This window comes from Pituophis catenifer, unplaced genomic scaffold (assembly GCF_029215685.1).
Source record: "Pituophis catenifer annectens isolate HBS135680 unplaced genomic scaffold, rPitCat1.0.hap2 SCAF_3, whole genome shotgun sequence".
NCBI lineage: Eukaryota > Metazoa > Chordata > Lepidosauria > Squamata > Colubridae > Pituophis > Pituophis catenifer.
This window is the reverse complement of record NW_027256883.1, coordinates 22,376,339-22,402,077: the sequence shown is the minus strand read 5'-3', so window position 1 is coordinate 22,402,077 and position 25,739 is coordinate 22,376,339.

Genomic DNA, 25,739 nt, shown 5'->3' with positions numbered 1-25,739 from the left:
CAAGGTCCCTTCCAACTCTTTTATTGTATGTTCTATGTTGTTCCAAATAGTACCAAACAAAATATAGTTGAGAATTAGAATTCCCCATGAATGCCAATTGTATCAACAACCAACTTCAATTTAACACCATGCCAGAGAAGTGAAAACAAGCTGTATGTTAAACTAGTAGAAAGGTTGAAAAAATAAATGCTGGACATACCGTATATTGCAGTGGGTATAAAATGGAACTGCACACTTATATTGAGAGATGGCAAGCAGGAATAAAGCAATGTTTCTCAAACTTGGCAACTTTAAGATGCGTAGACTTCATTTCCAAGAATGTTACTTAGAATTGAAAACATTCGCTTAAATAACAGATCATCTCTGATTTATGACCATAATTTGAACTGGAACTTCTATCATTGAGTGATGCGGTCATTAACTGAATCACACCTAATTTTACAACCTTTTTTTTGGCCATGGTTGTTAAACAAATAATCATAGTTGTTAAGTGAATCCTACTTTCCCTGTTGACTTTGCTTATTGGAAGCTGGCTGGGAAATTTTCAAATGTCAATCATGTGACTCCAGAACGCTGGTTCCCAAGTGCCCAAATTCTGATTATATGACATGGGATGTTGTGATGGTTGTAAGTATGAGGAACAGTTGTAAGTTACTTTTCTCAGAGGCCTCGTAACTTTGAATAGTTGCTAAATAAATGGTAATAAGTTGAGGACTACTTGTAACTTCATATGCAATACAGAAGAGGGAATCAAGCTATTCTCCAAAGCACCTGAGGGCAGGACAAGAAACAGTGGGTGGAAACTAATCAAGGAGAGAAGCAACTTAGAACTAAGGAGAAATTTCCTGACAGTTAGAACAATTACCGTATTTTTCAGACTATAAGACACTCTGGACTATAAGACACACCTAGCTTTTGGGGAGGAAAAAAAATCTGCCTCCGCCTTCCAGCATCCATCCAGTATTCATCTGGCCCTTTTGCCGTGGCCCTTTCACCACCGCCATGGCCCATTCACCGCCACGACCCATTCGCTGCCACGGCCCATTTGTGTTCTGCCCCAGTACTGGATTCCCAAGGATTGTGACACACACCAACGGTCCTTATTAAAGTTATAACGTACCAAGAATAAACAAAGTCCGGCAAAGGTTGGCAACCAGCCCAGAAAACAAGATACGATAAGACACTCACTCTCCAAGATGCTCTGTAATAATTACATGTTGTTTCCAGCAAGAAATTACTAACTGCGTGTGACTTAAATAGGCTAAGGGAGTGGCCAATTATCCTCAAACCTTACTCTTGAGGACTCCTCCTCCTGAGTAGCCACTCCTGCCTTTCGGCAGCTTTGCGTGCTCAAGCATTGAGGAGAGGCTCCTCCACTTCGCTCTCTCCACTTGAAGGAGCCTCTGGAGGTTCTGAAGGCCCTGGCTGAGTCTCTGCCTCTGGCACCACATCCTCTTCAGCCTCCTCGCTGTCTGACGCGAGCGCCGGCTGTGCAGGCCACTGGCGGGCCACAACAGTTTGCCACCACGGCACGTTTGCTGCTGCCACTGCAACCTGTTCTAGAACAGCTGATAGGCACCACACCAAGCCCCCTTCCCCCCACCACAATATTTGCTGTATAGGACTCAAAGACATTTTCACTCACTTTTTTGGGTGGGGGCGGGAGTGTGTTTTATACTCCAAAAAATATGGTAATCAGTGGAACAACTTGCCTCCAGAAGTTTTAAATGCTCCAACACTGGAAGTTTTTAAGAAGAGATTGGATAACCATTTGTTTAAAATGGTATAGGATTTCCTGCCTAAGCAATGGGGTTGGACTAGAAAACCTCCAAGCTCCCTTCCAACTCTGCTATTCTATTCTATTCTATTCTGTTCTGTTCTGTTCTGTTCTGTTCTGTTCTGTTCTGTCCTGTTCTGTCCTGTTCTATTCTTTAGTTTCTTATCTAGTTTCAGTAAGTCAAATATCTGTGCCTCCTCCGCTCAGGCAGGGAACACTGACAATAACACCAGTGCAAACCACTACAGCCAAATATATATATATATATTTATATATACAGGACTATATCTCCTGTACAACTATGTTCAGTACATTCTTTTGAGTTTGTCTGTGTTTCCTCCTAATTTATCTGGCTGCTTTTCTTCCTTCATTAATGGAGAATCTTTGAAAAATATCTTAATTTATTCTGTTTGCAAGTTTTCTCATGGAACAGCCAAAGACCAGCTGAGATGTTGCTTTAAACCTGAAGCCCTTACAAGCTACTTTGTAAATTAATATTGTAAAATGTACAAAGCAGGTGCATCAATGAATGCAAATTTCTAAATTCCCTAGTCAACAAATGACTTGGAATTTAGGGAGTTTTAATCCCCAGACATCTGGAACACATCAGGTTTCAGAAGGCTGAAGGATCCTTTTATCTATCAGCCCAGGGTAACTCATTCAATATAGTAAGTACTATTAATGAGCTCTCTACTGGTTTTTGTTTTTATTTTATTTTATTTTATTTTATTTTATTTTATTTTATTTTATTTTATTTTATTTTATTATTTTATTTTTATCAAATTTATATGACCACCCATCTGACACAAAATGACTCTAGGCATGGACAATAAAAGCAATGATTTAAACATTATACAAAACTCTTACAAAACATTATATAGAACTCTTCTTCTTTACTTCCTCTTTTACTACTTTGGATGTTGACAGAATTTAGAATTAAATATTAAAATAAATAAGATAATTAAAGGGAACACATCAAAATATTACACATGATGCAGCTAACATCTAAGGTCCTTGTTAGTAGGGGATCCCAAGATGTGCTGAACCCCCTCCTCCCATTTTAAAGGGATTTCAAGAAGGGTATAAAGGAAAGGGCCAACATTGGTGGAGAGGAGATGATGTTCCAAAAAGCAAATGTCATGGCATAAAAGGCTTGTCTCCTGGGCCCTATCAGATGTAACTCCTTAAAGGAGAGGGTGGGACCCACAACATCTCTCTCTTGCCAGATCTGATGAAATGGATAGACATACTTGGGGAGAGGCAATCCCTCAGATAACCTGGCTTCATGCTTTGTAGGGCAACCACCACCTTGAGTTGGACCTGAAAGCAAATTAGCAACCAATACAGCTCATGGATCAGAAGTGTAAATGTGTCCTTCCGCGGGCATACATACCAATATAACATATAATATATATTATATTATATATTATATTATAATATAATATATATATAAAATATAACATCACATCACATCAAATAATATAAAATAGGGGATGTGGTGGCTCAGTGGCTAAGACGCTGTGCTTGTTGATCGAAAGGTTGGCAGTTCAGCGGTTCAAATCCCTAGTGCTGCGAAATGGGGTGAGCTCCCATTACTTGTCCCAGCTTCTGCCAACCAAGCCGTTCGAAAGCACATAAAAAATTCAAGTAGAAAAATAGGGACCACCTTTGATGGGAAGGTAGCAGCATTCCGTGCACCTTTGGCATTTAGTCATGCCGGCCACATAACCACGGAGATGTCGTCAGACAGCGCTGGCTCTTTGGCTTAGAAGTGGAGATGAGCACTGCCCCCTAGAGTCAGGAACGACTAGCACATATGTGTGAGGGGAACCTTTACCTTAAATCTGCCAGATGTTCTTCAAGGGCAGCCCTGGGTAGAGCTCATTGCAACAATCAATTCAGGACTGCAAAAGAGCCTCACCATCTTGTATGCAACTGGCAAACAACATGGCATTGCTTAAAGACTCTCCTGAGAAAATGAGTGTCACCTTCTCCTCAGCAGGAGTCAGGAGACCAGCAGGAACCCTACATTGCACATTAGATCTGGTGTAGTTCCACTTCATCCAATACCCAAAATGGTAACATCATATATCTGAAAGGTCCTGAAACTCAAACCTACTAAATCTCGCCAAGGTTCTGTTGAAGTCTGTGGTTTCCCCTTCTAGACCCCAACAGCATCCAGGCACCGGGACAGGACAAGCACAGCATGGGTTACTTCACTGGGGTGGACACATATAATTGAGTGTCATCAATGTTCTAGTGAAACATCATTCCATAGTGATGGATATCATCTTTCTTCATTCCACACATTCCTATTCCATAGGGTGACTGACCAAAGTTTACCTTGGGCTTAATTTAACTCATTCTGACATTTGGAAGAATGGTGGCAGTCCATGCATAACATCTGCAGTTAACACTGCTGTCTAAACAAATGCTTGTCAAGAATGTTTTTTTCCCTCTTTGTCATATAGAGTTTTACATCATTTAAAGTCATTGTTCACCCATCAAGGTTGGTCAAGCAAGAGTATGTTGCAAGGTTATTTTAACAAGGAAAAAAGGAGAAAGCTTTCTGCAACAGTTTGGAGGTTTCTTAAATACCTTTTTGCAAGACATGTTTTCTTTTATTCAGAGGGAGTATAATAAAGCACTGATGGATCTAGGGCAGTATAGCAAAAGGCAGGCACTCATGTTCATATATCTTCTTTATGATTTTTTACAGCATCCGTATAGTTTCCCAAAAGTAGGCTTGAAGCAAAGGTCTTAAATTGGACTTAGCTAAGAAAATGTTCACAGGCTGCTCTTGTTTCACTATTCTTTTTAGACTGTAATGGTGCCTGCAATAAAGAGGGCTGAATTCCAATGAGATCACCAATGAGATTTTAGGGAACAACAAATCTGTGATATTTTCCAGTATTTTATTTTCTCTTCCTCTTATACATGTGTGCAGAGGTCTTTCTCCCTTTCTCTCTGTATGTGTGTGTGTGTGTATATATGTTTGTACACACACACACACACACACACACACACACACACACACACACACACTTCCACAATTGTGGAAATTGCAATTATACCATTGTATGTGTATACGATATACAGTAAAGACAATGATGAAATCCAAATTTTTTTACTGTGGGCATGGCTTGCTGGGCATGGTGTGGCTTGGTGGGTGTGGCTTGGTGGGCATGGCAGGGGAAGGATATTGCAAAATCTTCATTCCCACCCCATTCCAGGGGAAGGATACTACAAAATCCCCATTTTCTCCCAACTCCTGGGGGAAGGATATTGCAAAATCTCCATTCCCACCGCACTCTGGGGCTAGCCAGAGATGGTATTTGCTGGTTCTCTGAACTACTCAAAATTTCTGCTGCCGGTTCTCCAAACTGCTCAAAATTTCTGCTACCGGTTCTCCAGAACCTGTCAGAACCTGCTGAATTTCACCCCTGAGTAAAGGCAAAGGTTTCCCCATCCAGTTGTGCCTGACTCTAGGAGGCGATGCTCATCCACTTCTTAGCCAAGGGAATCAGCATTGTCCAAAGAACCTTTCCGTAGTCATGTGGCCAGCATGACCATATGCTGAGTTGCATAGAATGCTGTTACCTTCCCACTGAAGTGGTACCTATTTATCTATTTGCATTTGAATGCTTTCAAGTTGAGAGCTGGGCAGGAGATGCACATACAAAGGATTTATGTTTCAACTGTGTATTCATGACTGACATGTTAGAGTGGTGCGGTAGCATAGAGGTGGAGCTCTCGGCTCACAATCAGGAGGCTGTGAGTTTGATCCTAGGTAGAAGCAGATATTTCTTTTTCTGGGCACACTGAGAATATACCTGCTGAACAAAACTCTGCATTGGTGACAGGAAAGGCATCTGGCCATTAAAACACTCTGCTAGCTTCATTCAGTTGCCCAGACTCCACTCCATAAGGGGTTATGGGGTTGTTTAAAGAAGATGATGATTCATGACCAACATGTTGATTTTTTTTTAACTGTCATGGTCTGCTGATACCAGGGACCACTTGCTATGCTCGCAGGTAATTTTTTGGTGGTTGAAGAGCTCACTTTAATATATTTTGAATGAGTGGGGGATAATGTAAAACAAACAGATCCAGAATTTTCTGAGAGTTTTTGAGTTTTACTTGGAATTTTAAAAAGAAACAAAATCCTTGAAACTAATTATCTATCTCTTGTTCCTCAGCCTTTCTCTATTCAGTTTGAATATCTACTGAACAACTTTTCTATGTGGGCATTGGATGATCTGCATTGGACCATCCTAAACCTTAATTTCCATAATTTGACTCTATTCACTTAATATACAATTAATGCAGTTCTGAAGATTGAAGGGAAACCTAATTTTATACATTTAATTTTCTTTTCATGCATTTCTACTGAGTTTTCTACTCAATTCCATCTTCCAGTGCACCATCTTTTTCCAAATGTATAAAATGCATCCATCTGCCTGTTGAAATAAATCCTGTAGTGCTCAATCAGCTTCCTCCCATTTTCTCTGCAGAATGCATTTCCACCAAGACAAACACATCATTTTATTCGATTCACAGGCATTATTTTCCAAAGAGTTACATGGCATGAATTGTGGGAAAAATACAACTCTGTATTTTTCCTAGATAATTGCACTGACTTACAAGCAGTATTTTTCTTCATTAAAGTTATGCCGGGGGAGAAAATTCATCAGTAGCAAATGACAATGTACCTCACACAGGTTTCAAACTTCATGATACATCAGCCATCATTTTAAAACAAATCCCAGGAGCAGGAAAGGAGACAGATCGGTGGAATAAGTATTTAATCCAATTCAATGTCTCCCTCCTTAGTAAGACAAGTTGTACTGGAGGAGGAAGGTAAGTTATCCATCATGAGGGAAATGGTACACCCTGAATTTGCCAATAAACATCGGTTTTTTGCTCCATCAGCACCTGCCCTGGAAAGTTCTTTTAAATATATAGAACCGCCAGTCTGAAACAAATGGAAAGCTATTTTCTTCTAGTTGAATTATTTCTGTAAAGACAAATGAAAAGAAGAAGAAGAAACAAATTTCCAACATTCTCTTGATAGTTACAAAAGCTCAGGAGAATAAATTCTTTAAATTCCATGGCACCTTGCCATTTTGGATTTTTTAAAATTTATTTGTAATTATTTCAGGATTAACACCAGAACAACAATTAAGTAAACAATATCCCAATCAAGGAACTACCAATGAAGATAAACAAGCTAACAGTGAACAATAGGCTTATCAAGAAACCACCAAAAACCCTTCCACCAATACTGATAGGGCAAACCACTAGTAGATAAAAATAAGAGCAACCCCATTCCCTTCAAGCACTGATGATGTTACCTAGTTTGGTAATGAAAAGCCTGCAAGAAAAACACCAAGTTCAGAAAACACCAAGGACCCCACAATTCAACCCTGAGCAAAAAAAAAAAAAAAATCTCTTCTATCAGTAATTATTTCATGATTAGAATAGTGCAAGAATAGTGTATATTGAAATATTGTCTCCAATGGGGATTCAAAATGAGTCACTGTAAATAATAGTGGTTAATATTGTAAATTGCTGCAATTGTTTCTGTATTTTGATGATTGCATATTCTAATGTGGACATTGAACCAGTGGTGGGTTGCTTCCGGTTTGCACTGGTTCACAAGAACTGGTAGTAAAAAATTTTAGTAGTTCGGAGAACTGGTAATAACATTGGCTGGCCAGGCCCCCGAACTGGTCCCCAGCCCGGTCGCCGCTTGCTTACCCTGCCCACCTCATCAGAGGCTTTTTTTTTTTAACTTTTAAAAGCATTTTTTCTACAACCTTTTTGGCCAAAAAAATGCTTTTAAAAGTTAAAGAAAAAGCCTCTGATGATCACGCAGCTCAGCTGGGATCTTCAGAGGCTTCTGAAAACATTTTTCCTGCAACCTCTTCAGCCGAGGAGGTTGTAGGAAAAAAAAAAACCCTTTAAAAGCCTCTGGCAATTCCAGATGATTTGCCTGATCATCAGAGGCTTCTAAAAGCATTTTTTTCTGCAACCTCTTAAGGTTGTAGAAATAATGCTTTTAAAAGTAAAAAAAAAAAAAAAGTTGGCCATGCCCACCCAGTCACATTACCCCCCAAGTCACGCCCACAAAATAAGCCATGCCCACAGAACCAGTAGTAAAAAATTTTAGAACCTGCACTGGACGTTTTGATTGTAAAATGTAAACATGGCTTAGGACCTAGGTACTTACGAGACCGCCTTCTGCCACCAGTAGCCTCTCACCGGCCAGTACACTCCCATAGAGAGGGGCTCCTCAGGGTGCCATCAGTCAAACAGTGTCGACTGGCAGCCCCCAGGGGGAGAGCCTTCTCTGTGGGGGCACCTGCCATTTGGAACGAGCTCCCCCCAGAGATACGGAGGATCCCAGATTTACGCACTTTCTGCCATGCCCTCAAGACCGTTTTATTTCAACAGGCTGACCTGGCCTAACTTCCTTTTAATTTGTAATTTGTAATTTGTTTTAAAACAATAGGGGTGTTTTAATTTGTTTGGGCCAAATTATTTAATGTGTTTTTACATTGTTTTTTAAATTTTTTATTATGTGTGTTTTATCTTTTGGCTGTTCACCACCCTGAGTCCTTCAGGAGTAGGGCAGTATATAAATCCAAAATAAAGTAAAGTAAAAGTAAAGTAAAAGTACTTCAGAATGACTTCTACTGCTATGTCATTTAAGATACTCCCTTACATAGACTTGACACTGACCACTTTGTGCTTTATTCTTCCATTTTATATCTTTTTATGTCTCTTTGTTCCTTCCTCACCTATTTCCTTTCCCCCCCCACAAATGGGCATATTAGGAACATGGGGAATTCTTTAGCAGAAAAATCCTATATTTTTGAAGGTCGGTTCTGATAATAGATTCTTCTTCTTCTTAGTACTTTTTCAAGAAATAAATTCATGGTCTGCTTTTTCCCCCAGATAAATCAAGTGTCAATCCATCTGTTGCAACAGGAAAGGACGGACGGACTAACTTGTTGCTGGAGGCTGATGTTTTGCGCTGAAAGAGAGTGACTGACCAATGTCACCCAACCAGCTTCCATGTCTTAGGCGTGACTAGAATTCACAATCTTCTGTTTCTATCTTGGTGCCTTAACTACTAAACCCGTGATGGTGAACCTATGGCACACGTGCCACAGGTGGCACATGTAGCCATATCAGTGGGCACGCCAGCTCAGCTAGAGAGGCTCTGGAGGCTGGGGACAGCAAAAAAGTCACTTCCTGTCCCACCAGGAGTTGGAAAATGGGCCCTTTCAGGCCACCGGGGGGCTTCCGAGGGAGTGGGAAAGGCTTTTTTCGCCCTTCCCAGATGCATAGAGAGGATCTGGTAAGAAAGAAAAATGTGCCTACCAGGCCATCGCGTGCCAGGAGTGGGGGGGGGGGATTGTGTGCACATGCACAGTGGGGCACATAGAATTATGGGTGTGGGCATGCGCATGCGCGAACCTCCCCCACCCCCCCCCTCTCCTGGCACGCGATGGCAAAAAGGTTAGCTATCACTGTACTAGACCAAACTGGCCTTCTAGAACTGATAATAAATAAAGATCAACAAACAGAATACCAGAATACTTTGCTGAACATGCATGCCCATATATACAATAGGTGTCAGGCATGAAGAATTTTTTTTTTAATTTGATTTATATGCCGCCCTTCTCCAGAGACTCAGGGCGGCTTACAGTGCGTTAAGCAATAGCCTTCATACTTTTGTATATTTTTATACAAAGTCAGCTTATTGCCCCACAAACTGGGTCCTCAATTTACCTACCTTAGAAAGGATGGAAGGCTGAGTCAACCATGAGCCTGGCAAGATTCGAACTTACTTTAATTGCAGACAGCTGGTGTTAAATTACAGTGCTTTTAGTCTGCAGAGCTATCCAGGCTCTTCTAAATTTAATCTAAGAATTAATTTAATCTAATTTAATCTAAGAATTAAGTTCCAATTAAACTGATTTATTGCTCATGCCTATACACAAGAATCTAGTGAACTAACGGTCAGCACTAATTTGACACTAAGTAAGAGTTAAGGAAATTCAAGATAGTTTGGACTTTAGAGGCCTTGGGAGCATAACAACTCTAAACTGATTTATCTCTTGGCTCCACCTTCACCCCCAGGCTCTGCCACTCCTTTTCCTACATCAGGATCTCCTAGAAAAGCCACGGATTCCTTCTCAAACAATAGTGTGATCTTTTCTTTCAGTGATGGATAGAAGAGAATGTAATTAAGTTTTCACTGAAAAATAAACACAGCTGCCCATAATTGCAGCTCAGCAATAATGTCTTTTAACAGTTGCCAGATTTTAGGAGGAGGAATTTAAATCATTATATTAATTTAAATCCGTCTTTACCACCTCTCATTTCTACATATCCTAGAAGTCCGTTTATTTGTCTTTCCTTTTTAGCAGTTAATTCTGATAGGGAAGAAGAAAAATACACATTCAAAGTCCACTTCAAGAAATAATGTCAAGGTAAGGAATTCATTTTTTTAGGGATCATTTTCATATTGGTCTTCTGTAAAGTATGGTCAAATTTTCAGAGCTGGTTTTAAACTTAGACCTTTCAAAGTTGCACGGTATTGCTCCTAGATCTTTTTAGAATTGAAGGGGATGGTTTTTTAATTATTGCTTCAGCTCAATTCTGCATTATGCACCCAACAATTTTAAATTATTTCTAGATATTCACCCTCACTACTTGATCCTATTCATGGTTGTTTGAACACCAGTCGTACTGAGTTCAGTGGCATTTATTTTTAAATTACAGGCTTGGGAGATTTACCTAGCAGCTACTCTGCTATCTTCAGGACCCAGACAGAACTTGCTTTCCCCCCCCTGAATTAACTGAATTATTTTAGTGAAACATTTTGTCCTCTATTTTTCTGCTTTTAAGTTTTTAGGGAAGGGGGTTCAATTCAATGCTTAACTCTCAGAAACTATCCAGAAATTAATTTATAACCCCAGAATAGCCTTTTCCCACTAATGTTTTGAAACTACATCTTTTAGAATTCCAGAATCTTCAAAACAACTGTTAAATGTTCTCTTTTTCTTTCGGAGGTGACTATCCCAATGACTAGCCCTGTGACAGGAAGAGGGTTGAAGATAGTTTTAAAAATATTTTATTAAAGTTGGTTATAAATAAAAATACAGAATGAAATAGAAAGCTAGGAAAAGGAAGAAGAATGTGTGGATGGATGGATGGATGGATGGATGGATAGATAGATGATAGATGATAGATGATAGATGATAGATAGATAGATAGATAGATAGATAGATAGATAGATGATAGAGTGGTGGGTTGCCCCCGATTTGGTCTCTGATTTGGCTCTGCCCACCCACCACAACATCATCACGGATGATCTGCGCATGCGCAGAAGCTTTTGCACATGTGCAGAAGCGTGTACGCTCCTGTTGCAAACCGGTAGTAAAGGTAAGTAGAACCCACCCCTGGAGATAGGTAGATAGATAGATAGATAGATAGATAGATAGATAGATAGATGATAGATAGATAGATAGATAGATAGATAGATAGATAGATAGATAGACAGATAGATACACATACATACATATATATATATATATATGCCTTTTGCTTGACAAAAGCATTTCAAGTCATTCCCATAACAATAAAATCATTCTAATCACCAAAACCTACTTTTTAAACTTTCAAGCAAAAGGTCCAGAACAACCACCACCTCCTCCTCCTCTCCTCCTCCTCCTCCTCCTCCTCCTTCCTCCCCCTCCTCCTCCTCTTCCCCCTCTTCCCCCTCTTCCTCCTCCTCCTCCTCCTCCTCCTCCTCCTCACTAGATAAATTCTTCTCTTTGATTAAAACAGTCAGTTTCATCATCTTTGCCAACTCTGTCACCTTTACCAGACATCCTTCTATTGTGGGAATTAGTATAATCTTTCCATCTTTGTGCATACGAGAGCCTCACTATTTTGAACACATATAGTGTTTCTGAATTGTTATGACATTTTCTGAGAGTGGTTTTCACAGAGAACGTGAGGCTAGAATGAAATTATGCAAACAATTCCGTTCAGAATCTTGAGGCTTAAGCTCACCGTCCTCTAAAAACTAAATACCATATTTAAACACTTGTATTTGTTTACCGTGTGGAACCAGAATGGGGAGAAAGCTATCCTTTGTGCTAAGGTACACAGTACAGCAAACTGGATTTTCAATTTATCTTAGATCACAGTGGGCTGTGCAAAACTCACTTCTATAACAAAGCAACATCTTTAATACTTTAATCTTTAATATTGGCCCTGTTTCCATGGAAACTGTAACTCATAAATTCAAGTCATTAGGAGAACAGCTAAAGCATCACCCTACCTTAAAAATAAGTTTGAAATGGTCAGTCTTTCTTCTCTTTTTCCCTTAAATTCCCCTTTTAACATATATTAACTATTCCACAGTCACAAATGCTTATACCAACATTCACCAAGAACTGTGGATAGAAATGGAGGGCAAGACTTCGGGAAACACATTACATGCAAAACAGTATAAAATGGGATTATAACGATTCTATCTTCACTGTGTTTTATTTATTTAGCGTATTACCCAGCCTATCTACTTAAAACTCAGTTGTGCGTAAGATTATGAGAAAAAGCTATGGTGAATGCACTTGAAGAAGGGTGGGACAGAAAGAGTGGATAGAAGGTAGAATCAAGAATGTATCTTGTCACTTATTTTATGCCCCAAAGTCACATAAGGTCAAAAAAAAATAAACGTAGATCACAAAGGTGAGATTCTCTGTAAATTCAGAACATATTTGCTTACGGTGTGTGGAAAGAAGCTGACTGTCAGTCCTGGAAGCCATCTTTTACTTTGGATCTTCAGGGCTGCCACATTTAGTGCTGTGGGAAACTGGGAGGGGGGATTGTATGGAGTTGGGGAGATATCTAGCCATAATAACTTTCTTTTCTCTGAGAGTCAAGGTCATCCTGCCCTGCACCTGGAGTGGTGTGACTGGGAGGCATCTCCAGATGGGACTGTACATTGTCTGGATGTTCTATTGTTAAGTAAGAAATTTGTTAAGTGACTTTTGCCACATTTTACAACCTTTCTTGCCTCAGCTGATAAGTGAATCACTGTAGTTGATAAGTTATGACCAGAGGTGGGTTTCAGCAGGTTCTGACCAGTTCTGGAGAACCAGTAGTGGAAATTTTGAGTAGTTCAGAGAACTAATGGAACAGCTTGCTTTCAGAAGTTGTGGAAGCTTCATCACTGGAAGCTTTCAAAAAGAGACTGGACTGTCAACTGTCAGAAATTGTGTAGGGTCTCCTGCTTGGGCGAGGGGTCGGACTAAATGGCCTACAAGGTCCCTTCCACCTCTGTTATAATTCATACAAAATCCCATTCCTTTTGATGTGTACATGTGAAAAGAGGGAAACCAAAAATATGATTTCATGGCCATAGTTGTCATCTTGAACTTTTGAAATAGTCAATGTCCTGCTTAAGACGATGAGAAAACAGGAATAAGAAAACAAGCTTCCTGCTTGTTTCTTTTTCTCTGTATCTTTGCTCAGGGGAAAAAAAAATTCTTCCATTTTTCTTTTATCCAGAGAAGTTAGCGGCCCCATTAACAGGGGTCTGCTGGGAAGCAAAAATCTATTGAAATAAATCTTTTTTCTTTTTAATTTTAACTGAGCAGTTTTATGCTGAATAAAAAGCATTGATAGATCTAAGCATTTCATCAACTCATTCATAACTGAGAAGGACGCAGCATAATTGTCCTCATTGCTCCCCCTGCATATAGGCAGACAGATCTGGACGTAACTGTGCCAATGATAAAAGGTAGAGAATTTCTGGCAGGCAGGTAGAATCAACTTGTTCAGGCATAACTTTATTAGAGGATTAGCCTGGAAGCAAATAGTTAGATGGCTAAAAATTCTATAATCTCATCAGTCCCTTGACTGCTCTGCTTTCTGTAAAAGGTATAGAAAGAACAGAGAGCATGGCTTTGAAATTTCTTCCAAATCCTTTATTCACCGTGGTCAACAGATTCTCCTTTCATGCTGTGCCTGTGCATATGTATGTTTGTGAACTGGGAAGCACAGGATAGACTGCACATGTCCAAGATCAAATCTGGCTTGGTCACCGGGACCAGAGATTTAGTCTTCTGAGTTTTCGTATTTCTGCTGGAGCCCACCTTCAGGGAACTTCTCTCTACCTGAATATATGCACATGTTCCGCTCACAGTTTGCTATCCAATTGTGTCATCCTTAGAGATGCATCAGGGCAGTGGTGAAATCCAAATATTTTACTACCGGTTCTGTGGGAGTGGCTTGGTGGATGTGGCATGGCTTGGTGGGCGTGGCTTGGTGGGTGTGGCAGGAGAAGGATACTGCAAAATCTCCATTTCTACTCCACTCCAGGGGAAGGATACAGCAAAATCCCCATTCCCTCCCCACTCCAGGGGAAGGATACTGCAAAATCTCCATTCCCACCCCACTCCAGGGGAAGGATACTGCAAAATCCCCATTCCCTCCCCACTCCAGGGGAAGGATATTGCAAAATCTCCATTCCCACCCCACTCCAGGGGAAAGATACTGCAAAATCCCCATTCCCTCCCCACTCCAGGGGAAGGATATTGCAAAATCTCCATTCCCACCCCACTCTGGGGCCAGTCAGAAGTGGTATTTGCCAGTTCTCCAAACTACTCAAAATTTCCCTTACCGGTTCTCCAGAACCTGTCAGAACCTGCTGGACTTCATCCCTGCATCAGGAACAGAAAATGTTTGACATAGCAGCCCCTAACTGGATTCAGCTCATTTTTTGAACTTGCTCAGCTTTTCCCAATACACCTAATTTTGTCTCTTTCTGTTCGGGTCTCAGAGAATTATCTTGCTGATGGATAGACAAGGCTTGAATTCCAATACATAATTTATTTTCATTTTAAATTTATTTATTTTTGTTCTTCCCATTCAATAATTAATATGTTTCATTGGTTAGAAACAAAATAAATAGGAGCTTGTTCAGTTTTAGCAATACAAACTCTTGAAATGATAAAAATGGAAGATCCTGTCCATTAATGGTCCACATGGAATGTCCACATGGAAATGTTATTCTAGGTCGTTAGAGGAAAATTTGAATGAGTAGTTGGGAATTGCTGCCCTCCCCCTTCCTGTATAACTTTTTTTTTTTTGGTTTCTCCATTTTGGAGTACAAGAAGGAAAAATTGAATGAACCATGAATGTATACATTGGGAGAATGGGTAGTACATGTGAACAAGCCCTGTGCTATTTGGCTTTAAAGGAGCATAAGGCAGAAAATTCACCAGATGAATTCTCCATTCCCAAATTGTCTAACTAGGCAACCTTAGATGATCCTTCAAAATTAAAACAAGGTTGAGCTTTATTAGAACTTGAGTAAGAGACACCAGATAAAAATAAAACAGGGCTATAGGTTATATTGAGAAGTTGAAACAACATTCTAGATCAGGGGTCTCCAACCTTGGCAATTTGAAGACTTGTCGACTTCAACTCCCAGAGTTCCTCAGCCAGATGGCTGAGGAACTCTAGGAGTTGAAGTCGACAAGTCTTCAAGTTGCCAAGCTTGGAAACCCCTGGTCTAGATAGAAGAAGACTGTGGCAAGCCATTTTGATATTGCTGCAAAATAAATAAATAAATAAATAAATAAATAAATAAATAAATAAATAAATAAATAAATAAATAAATAAATAAATAAATAAATAAATAAATAAATATGGATATATTAGTGTAGTCACCATGAATTGACCTCAACTGGAAAGACTCTACATCTCACAGCACAATATCACACTGTTATGTATGCATTCACTGTTTACGAATTTAGTTTCTCATCTTGTGTTTTTTGGTATTGAAAAAAATGATATTGAGTCATCTAAAAGCAATATAGGGAAATTAAGAGACAATAGGAGTCTCTGTGTTATAAATTACCACTTCAAGCTCAGCATTAGATTTCCAGCATTGCTAAACAATGCCTTACTTTGTGCCAGATACATTTAAAGTGTTCTTTAAGGAGAAACGGAGGTCAGGAAAGAATAATTTTCAATTATTTCCACAAAGTTTAGGCTCGTAAAAGAATAGCAGTGATTTTTGTTAAATGTCTGAATAATTTGGGCATAGTTTCCTAATTCACTAAACAGAAAGGGGAAAAAGAAAACAATTGTTCAGTACTTTTTGATTATTTATCAGAAGGCAGTTGGAACTGGAAAATTTCTTGGTACCCCAAAAAACCACTATTTCCCCCCATAATTCCCTAGAAAGAACTGTTTTCAATAATAAAAGCACATTTGAAGGACTATCTTCTCCTGGTTATATCTATCAGAATAGAGAAGCAGGCAATATTGCAGGTCTGTCTCCTAAAAGGTATATCTAGTGGGACCCAGAAAAAGGATCCTCTTTGTGGTAGCTCCTTCCTTGTGGAATATCATCGCCCTAGAAATAAAATCATCCCCCACTTTAACCATCTTTTGTAAGGCCCTGAAGCAGTGGTGGGTTGCTACCGGTTTGCTCGAGTTCAAGTGAACCGGTAGTGGCGGCAGCAGGAGGCTCCGCCCACCGGCCTGGACATCATCATGGACGCTCTGAGCATGTGCAGAAGCGCTGTGCGCTCGCGCTCCCAATAGTAAACTGGTAGCGAAGGTAAGTGAAACCTACTACTGCCCTGAAGACCTTTTGCCAACGGGCCTGGGGAACCCAGAGTGGGATGGAGCCCATCTTATTTGACTGATTGTTTTCACAGGGAGGTGACGGAGAGTTTTCATTTTTTTATTGTTTTTTATATGAGATATTTTTACCTTTGTAAGCTGAGAGTGAGTTGGGCAGCCATATGAATTTTCTTAAACAAATAAATTAGAAAAGCATGAAAGAAGACCCAGCTTGTCATTTCCATTTTACCAACAATTGTGTGAATTTTGGAGTTTTTTTTCCCCCTTTATGTTAATATTCTCCTTCAAACAGCAGCCACATATTTCAAGGTCTATTGGAGGTGGCCAAAAAGAACTAAAAGTAGGAGCTTTTTCATCGCAGCTACTGAGTTCTCCTGCTGTGTGATCAGTGAGGGGACAACAATGCTTCATTCTTCCAGGAGAAGCACTTTAATGATACTTTTTCTTTTTCTTTTCTTTTTTTTCTTTTTTTACAAAAGTTAACTCCAGACATCAGTTCTCAATGCTGTCATTTCAATAAAAATATTTCTTTTCATGTGAGATCTCTTTCTCTTACACAAATGTGGTCATCACATCATGATATCATCCATCTAGAAGTGTCTATAGATGGTTAAGAAAAGTCAAGATGGCAGTCAGAATCGCCAGAACCGCCAGAATCGTGGTCAGATTATTGAAATCTGAAGGGATTTCATCATATCAGCACAGTCATTTTACTATTTATACCAGTGATGGCTAACCTTTTTGCCATCGCGTGCCAAAAGTGGGGGGAATGCAGGGGAGGACTCGCTCGTGTGTATGCCCACACCCATAATACTATGCGCCCCACCCCCTGCTCATGAATGTGCGACCCTCCATGCTCCCCCTACTTTTGGCATGCGATAGCAAGGTAGGCCCATTTTTTTGCTCTCCCCAGGCTCTAGAGCCTTTCTAGGAGACTGGGGAGGGCGAAAATGGCCTTCCCCACTCCCCCGGAGGCTCTCTGGAGGCTAGAAACAGCCTTTTTCCTGACTTCTGGTGGGCCCCAAAGTCCCAAAAATCAGCTGGCCGGCGCACGCATGCACGCTGGAGCTGAGTTTGCGTGCCCATCGATATGGCTCCACATGCCATCTGTGGCACACGTGCCATAGGTTCGCCATCACGGATTTATACTATTTCCTAAGGTCCCTATGACAGATTATACGTCATACTGATGGGAAATCATAGGAATTGCATCTATGTTTTAATTCTACCAAAAGTTTATTCCGTTAAGAGCAGCAACAGCCTATTTATTCTAATTGTGAAATCTTAATGATCACTACTCAAAATCTGTTTTACTGCCTACTATTTATAAAGTCCATAATCACAGCTCAACATGTTGACAAATGAATACAGAATGATGTATTCAATATTTCAGGATACAGATAATGTTTGACTTATGACCATTCATTTAATGACCCGCTTGAAGTTACAACACAGTGCTCATGAATGGTCCTCCTGCTTACAATGGTAGCAACATCTTCAAGTGATCAAAATTGAGGAACTTGGCAACCAGCATGTATTTACAATCATCACAGGATTCTGGGAATCACATGGCCACAATTTGGAATCTTCCCAGGGAACGTCCAATCAGCAAATTCAATGGGGATCAGGGGTGAAATGCTCCCGGTTTGGACCAGTTCGCCCGATCCGGTAACGATAGTGGCGGATGGTTTGGAGAACTGCTAGCAAAAATCCCTGCTCCCCCACCCCCATGCCCAGCTGAGCCGCACGATTATCAGAGGCTTTTTTTTTTTACTTTTAAAAGCATTTTTTCTACAACCTCTTCAGCCAAAAAAATGCTTTTAAAAGTAAAAAAAAAAAAAAGCCTCTGATGGTCGTGCAGCTCAGCTGATCATCAGAGCCTTTTAAAAGCATTTTTTGCTACAACCTCTTTGGCTGAAGAGGTTGTAGGAAAAAAAATGCTTTTAAAAGCCTCTGATGATCCCAGCTGAGTTGCCTGATCATCAAAGGCTTTTAAAAGCATTTTTTTCAGCTGAAGAGATTGTAGAAAAAATGATTTTAAAAGTAAAAAAAAAAGTTGGCCACGCCCACCCAGTCACATTACCCCCTCACCAAGCCACGCCCACAGAACTGGTAGTAACAAATTTTACTGATGGGGATGCCAGATTCACTTAATGATCAGGTGATTTCAGGGGTGCTATTCAGCAGGTTCTGACAGGTTCTGGAGAACTGGTAGCAGAAATTTTGAGTAGTTCTGAGAACCGGCAAATACCACCTCTGGCTGGCCCCAGGAATGGGGAGGGAATGGGAATTTTGCAGTATCCTTTCCCTGGAGTGGGGTGGGAATGGAGATTTTACAGTATCCTTCCCCTGCCACGCCCACCAAGTCACGCCCACAGAACCGGTAGTAAAAAAAATTGAATTCCACCATTGAGTTATTTGCTTTAACAACCCCAGAAAAAATGGTTGCAGAATTGGCCATGGCTTACTTAACAACTCCATCACTTAGCAAAGAAAGTTCTGGTTCCAATAATGCTTGCAAGTCAAGAACTACTTCTATATATCACCATGGTTGCTCTCTGCCACCTCTTTGTGATTATATTTATTTGGCAGTCCCAAGACATGAATAATAAATATGACTTCATTTGTCTTTTCAATTTCTATCCAATTTATAGAACATTGACAGTCAAATAATCAACCTCTGAGATGGATTATTTGTAATCTCTGAATATCTTTGCTGCCTTGGATTTGATCTGAATATTGTTTTGGTGTGTGTTTTGAATTCATGCAGTTGGAAGACATCATCTAAGCCACTATGTCCAAGTCCCTGATCCATGTAGGAATCCAAATTAAAATATTTATGACCATTATCTTTCTCATACAATGAAGAAAACCCACAACTTCTTTTTCCTAGTTTTCAACTGGAATCTGACTTTTCTGTATCTTATATTCATTATTCCTTGATTTGCACTCTAAGCTTTCTTCTGTGTGACAACCCTTTAGCGATTTGAAGCATGCAGGCATACCCTTTCCTTTTCGAGACTTCAACGTATCTGTTTCAAAATATCTCAAAATATCAATTTTTCAAATAAAATCTGCCTTACTTTGCATTTCCTTATCTGTCAGTCCATCTGCCTCTCTTACTTTTCCCCTTCCTATATTTTTTTCTGTAGTGACAATATTAGGGATATTAGGATATTAATTTTAAGAACATTGAAGTTCATGGTTTTGGATGATAGATGGCATAAATATAATTCACATATGAAGAAGAGTGGCTTCGTGTTTGAATCCACTAGGGGAGATACGTTTTATTACCTCTTTTTTCTTATTCATAGCTCTCTATATATAGTTAGGAATTTCAGTCGAAATTAAGCCTAGTCAATTTGTGCTTCCAGAATTACTGCCTATATAAATCAAAAAACACTTGTTGTTTGCTTAAATCTACACTTTCCTGTGTTTTGGGCTGCAGATTGCAAATGAAATTATTGCAATTAAAATTTATCTATAAGGGAAAGATGATGTAATAAAACATACAGGAGCAATATGTGATAATAGCCTAATGTAACTCACAAATTTGTTTGTAATAATGTGTTTACTAGGAACAATTAGTTTACTTAACAAGAAATATATACAAAAGGGAAATGAAGGATTGGAAAAATGAGACGTTTTAAAAAATTAAACTTGGTAAATTCCCCATATGTCAAGATTTTGCTTATGCCAAAGATAACCCAAACAATAGATTTCTATAGAGTATGTCATAAAATCTAAGCCTCCGCATTTGTGCCTCTGGGTTGATTTGTTCAATTAGCATTTATTTCGTTTCTTGGCTATCTGTGATATTCTTAGCTGACTTCTCCCAACACTAAAGTTGAAAAGTTTCAACACTCTTTCTACTTTGCTTCTTCGAAGTCCAATTTTCTCTTCTCTAGACTGTCACAAGGAAAGCCTTTGTAGGACTAGAACCTGTCTTAAAATACCTTTTTAAAGATATTTTGCACCTCTCTAGCTATGAGCTAGCTAAGGAGTATAGGTTGGAATCATTTTTCAGTGTAAATCATTTTTTCTAGAGGTCTCCATTCATCTTTAATACTCTGGGAAAATCCTCTTTATGGAGCTTTTTCAGAAAAGAATTGGAGCATTGGGAGAGGAGTAGAAACATAGAGGATTGTGGAAAGAAAAAGCAAAACTAGCATCTTCTACCATCTAACAAAATAAAGTTGAATCTACCCCTAAACATAATTTGAAAGAAGTTATAGAGTACATTGAGAACAAGCTAGAAAAGTCTTTGTGTGTGTATGTGGGTGTGGGTGTATTTATCTGTTTCTGTGTGTCTATGTGTGTGTGCGTGTGTGTGCACACAGACACAGCCTTCAAGTCATTGTTGATTCCCTGAAGTTTTCTTGGCAAGTTTTTTTTGGGAAATTGTCTTATTCATGAGAGAGAGAGAGAGAGAGAGAGAGAGAGAGAGAGAGAGAGAGAGAGAGAGAGAGAGAGAGAGAGAGAGAGAGAGAGGGAGGAAAGAAGAGGTAGGGGAAGAGAGACTGGGCCATACTTACTCAGCTGGCATCATGCCTAAAATAGAACTAGAATTCACTGTTGTGACCCCGACTCCCGAGCCTGTCCTAACAGAGGAAGAGGACTCAGAAGGTGATGGGGAGGAACTGACAAGGCCTCCCTCTCCAAGACCCTCCTTTCTGGCAATGCCTCAGGTTCCATCCGAAGGCCAGGAGGAACAGCCTGGGATGTGCCAGGAGGAAGGCATATTGGACCACCAATTGATAGGGAGTGAGGATAATGAATCCTGGCTTGATCCCAGGCAGCGTCGGAGGGAGAAGTGTGCGCAGCAACGGAAGAGGCGTGGGAGGGCCAGAGATTGAGCTGAGTCATGGAGCCATGCCCTACCAGGAATAAAAGTGGATGGGATTGCTCTTCAGGTTTTGTGACGGACAAAGTTAAACCCTGAAAGTCACATCGTGATCTCTGAAATTTGGCTTGGATATATTTTGGACTGAACATTGACTAAACACTTGTCTCGTGGATAATTTGTTGCTCCTGGAACGGACTGAAGATAAGTCCTCTTCTGCTTTATGGGAGTGAAAACGGTCTTGGCAGGCATTCGGCAGTTTGCTGCCAACACCTTGGTCTGCCAAGAATTCTAATCTGTTTACCTAATAAAATATTAGCAGGCATGCTTGGTATTACGTTTGCCTGTGTGAGGAAGGGGGACAGAACATTCACAGTCTAATTTCTAGCCAGATACTTTTAACTATTACACATATAGAGGAAAATATCTGTAGTTCAGGGTTGAAAATGAGAGGTCTATGATGCTCTCTGAACTTGATTGTTTTCTTGCACACATTTCATTACCCAAACTACGTAACATCACCAGCAATGATGATGTTACCTAGTTTGGCTAATGAAATGCCTGCAAGAAAACAACCAAGTTCAGAGAGCACCAAGAGCCCCTCAAACAGAGGCCACTTTAATGCGGTCTATGACAATTGACCACAGCCAACTTGCCACGTCCAACTCATCATGGCCAACTCATCACAGCCAACTTGCCATGGCCAACTTGCTGCTGCCAACTCACCATGGGACAACTATCCACAGCCAACTAGCCACAAGACAACTTGCTGCAGGACAAGGGTTACACTAATTTCAAAGAAACGGTGGAATAGAACCCTTAAAGAAAGGGTGCAAAAGGAGGGACAAAATGAAATGTGAATAACAAAAATAAACATAGTTTTTTTAAAATTATTTTAAATAATTAAATTGAATTGTTAAATTGTCTCGCAGCAAGTTGTCCCATGACGAGTTGGCTGCAGCGAGTTGTCCCGTTCTGTCTTTAATAGGAAGGAAAATACCATAGGAAAGTTGGAGAACAGTACTAGTGAAGCAACACCTGGTACTAATTCAAGATGTATTTCTAGAATTAAGAGTCTTTTCTATGGACAGTCTGTACAGATACTATGAAACTACAGTGAATAATCTCTGTTCTGCCCCAGCTACGGACCCCAAAGAACTCAGCACACACAAAGTCTGTACAAACTTAAATTTACTAAAATAAGTCAGTCTTTTCCAAACAAAGGCTGTTAATAAACTTTCTTAACAGCCTACAAGAAACCAAAGATAAAGTAATCACAATCTTACTAAGGTTGGCAGAAAGCCCAGAAGCAATTTGCAGAGAATCCAGACGTGAAGTAGAGTAAACTAAAGTTGTTCCCTACAAATTGCTTCAGTGGGCATTCCTCCTTAAATAGGCTAAGGGAATGGCCAATTATCCCCAAGCCTTACTCTCGAGGAGACCTCCTACTGAGGAGCCACTCCTGCCTTTTGGCAGCTCTGCACACCTGTGCATCCAGAAGAGGCTCCTCCTCTTCGTCCTCTTCACTTAAAGGAGCTTCTGGAGGTTCTGAAGGCCCTGGCTGAATCCCTGCCTCTGGCACCACATCTTTTCCAGCCTCCTCATTGTCTGACTCAAGTGCCAGCTGCACAGGGTGCTGGTGCAGCCTCCTCACTGTCCGAATCAGCTACAATCCACACAGGCCACTGACGGGCCACAACAATCTCTAATGTTGTGCATTTTATGTCCATGAGATTGCGGGGAAATGGTCAAAAGAATATAGTGCTGCTCGCCATAGCATTTTACACCCATGTGCCATAAAATAAGTCTTTCTGGCAACTTCAAACTGGCTTTTCAAAATTTAGCTCCTTTTTTTTGAGCCGTACAAAAAACTCCAGACCGTTCCATTATTCCTTTTTTCTGAAATGTCCTTACCATACAGTTTATGTCTGTAAGAATAATGTACCTGCAGTTTTTAATCTACTCTGCTTTCTTTTCCCGTCCTAATAAAGAAGAGCGTGTTCACACTCCAGGAAGACAATTCAGTATTCTTTTTCTTTTTTCAGAAAAGAAATTAATAACAGTTATTCAATTTATTTTTTTTAATATCCTTTGTACTTTTCCACTTTGGATTTATACTGCTGCCTTCTTCTTCTTCCTTTCTTTTAAAGGTAGCATTTCACATGACATTTTCACAGAATGGCAATAATCCTTGACATGCTAACCTTAAACAGGAGGGAGAGGAGGAGGAGGAAGAGGAGGAGGAGAAGGGAGGAGAGGAGGAAGACAAGGAGGAGAAGGACAGATACTTTGAGTGAATGAAAATTAATTATTTTAAGCAATGTTAATCTTTTCTTTCTGGATTTTTAAAAATCAGTATATTGGATCAGTATTCCTAGTTTTAAAAATGGCCTATCAGTGTAGATAGATAGATAGATAGATAGATAGATAGATAGATAGATAGATAGATAGATGATAGATAGATAGATAATTTTATTTCTATACTGCCCCTCTCCCGAAGGACTTGGGGCAGTGCACAGCCAAGTAAAAAACACAATACAAATCCCAATTAAATTTAAAATTTATTAAAATTATTACATTTACGGCCAAGTTTCGTTAAAAACCCAAAAATTTAAAACTCCGAATTTAAAACTACTTTACAAAGATAGCCCTGCCTGTCAGAAGAGCAGGGTCTTGAGGGCACAGTGAAAAACTTGGAGGTCAGAGATTGTGCGTATTTCCAGGGGCAGTTCGTTCCAAAGGGCAGGAGCTCCCACAGAGAAGGCTCTCCCCCTGGGTGTCGCCAGCCGACATAGTTTGGCCGACGGCACCCTAAGGAGTCCCTCTCTGTGGGAGCAAACTGGTTGGTGGGAGGCTATCAGTGGCAGAAGGTGGTCTCGTAAGTACCCAGGTCCTGAGCCATGGAGTGCTTTAAAGGTGGTAACCAACACCTTGTGGTTGTGATCTAGGCCCAAGTAGTTATTACCAGAGACAATCAGTCCTAAACAAACATATTTTATTAGAACAGCTGAGAATTACTTAATTCCCAGTTTAGTCCAAATTAAGTTCAAAACAAATTCTTCATAAAGAGCCCTTCGGCCTTTTCAGCAACCTTTGTCTTCTTTGGCACCCTGCCAAACGCTTTTCTTGGCAAAAGTTCAGAAGCAAGAAACGCCAACAAGAAACAAATGTAGCAAGACAAGAAACAAATGTAGCAATGTTGCTTTCCTACAAAGATCCCAAGAGCTGTTGCTGCTCTTTTAAGCCTTCTGGGAGGGGCCAATCATCTCCTGGCCTTACTCCCAAGTCGTCCTTTTTGCTTTAACTGCTCTTGCCTTCTGGCAGCTCTTCGCATGTGTGCACTAGGAACAGGCTCCTCCTGTTCCTCTGCCCTCTGCTATCTGCCTCTGGAGGCTCCGGAGTCTGCGCATCACTCCCAGATGGCTCTGGCCTCATCTCTGCCTCCGACGCAGAGCCCTCATCAGGGCCTTCCCCAGCCTCCAGGACTGGCCCATTGTCCTCCCCAGCCTCCTCACTGTCCGACTCCGCTGCCAGCTCCGCAGGCTGCTGGCGGACCACAACAATCAGAGATTTTTTCCTTTTCATTTTATTTGTATCAGCCATCTCCAAACTCACTTGCACTTAGCTCCAAAAAGTGGGCAGGGCTAGGATATATTCTCAACATAGCCAGAAATAAACAATAAAGCAAAAGATGTTTTGTAATCAAGTTTAGCCTTGCAGTCTAGTTTAGCCTTCTACCAGAATTTATTTTTATTTTTACCGCTCAATAAAGACCATAGCCCTGGGATTCCTTACTAATTTCTGATCAAGGAAGCAACTAGGTTTGACCTTGTTTAGCTTTCCAAGACTAGCCAAGATCAGCTGGATATTGTCACCTAACATAGATGGGCTGCTTGATTGAATTTAATTATTCTTAAAACCAGCTATTTAATTAAGTCATTATGATTATATCTCTTGTAGTTAATAATTTCTCCCCTCTGTCCTGTTCTTGTATCGATAAAATAGAAAGCCTAAGGGTAACAAGAACTATTTTATTATTATTGATTTTACTAAGTTCATAGAGCAATCATACGCACACTCAGAGACCAACTGCTGTTCTGCAAACTAGTCTCAGCTAGTTTATCATGATATGGCCTCTCAATAAATTCTTACAATGACAGTGCTATTTCCAGATCTTCTGGTTCAGCGCAATAAAAATAGACAAATGGACAGATAGATAAACAGATGTCAGTTCATCCTTCACAGTGATCATCAGCGTTGTTCATCAAATTAGGAAGGAAGGAAGGAAGGAAGGAAGGAAGGAAGGAAGGAAGGAAGGAAGGAAGGAAGGAAGGTTTCTAATGCTCCCTGCCAGTTTAAAATATTAGAATGTGCAGAAATGAGTAGATTAACATTAGCAATTAGAGGGAAGGAAGAATCGGAGTATTACAACAT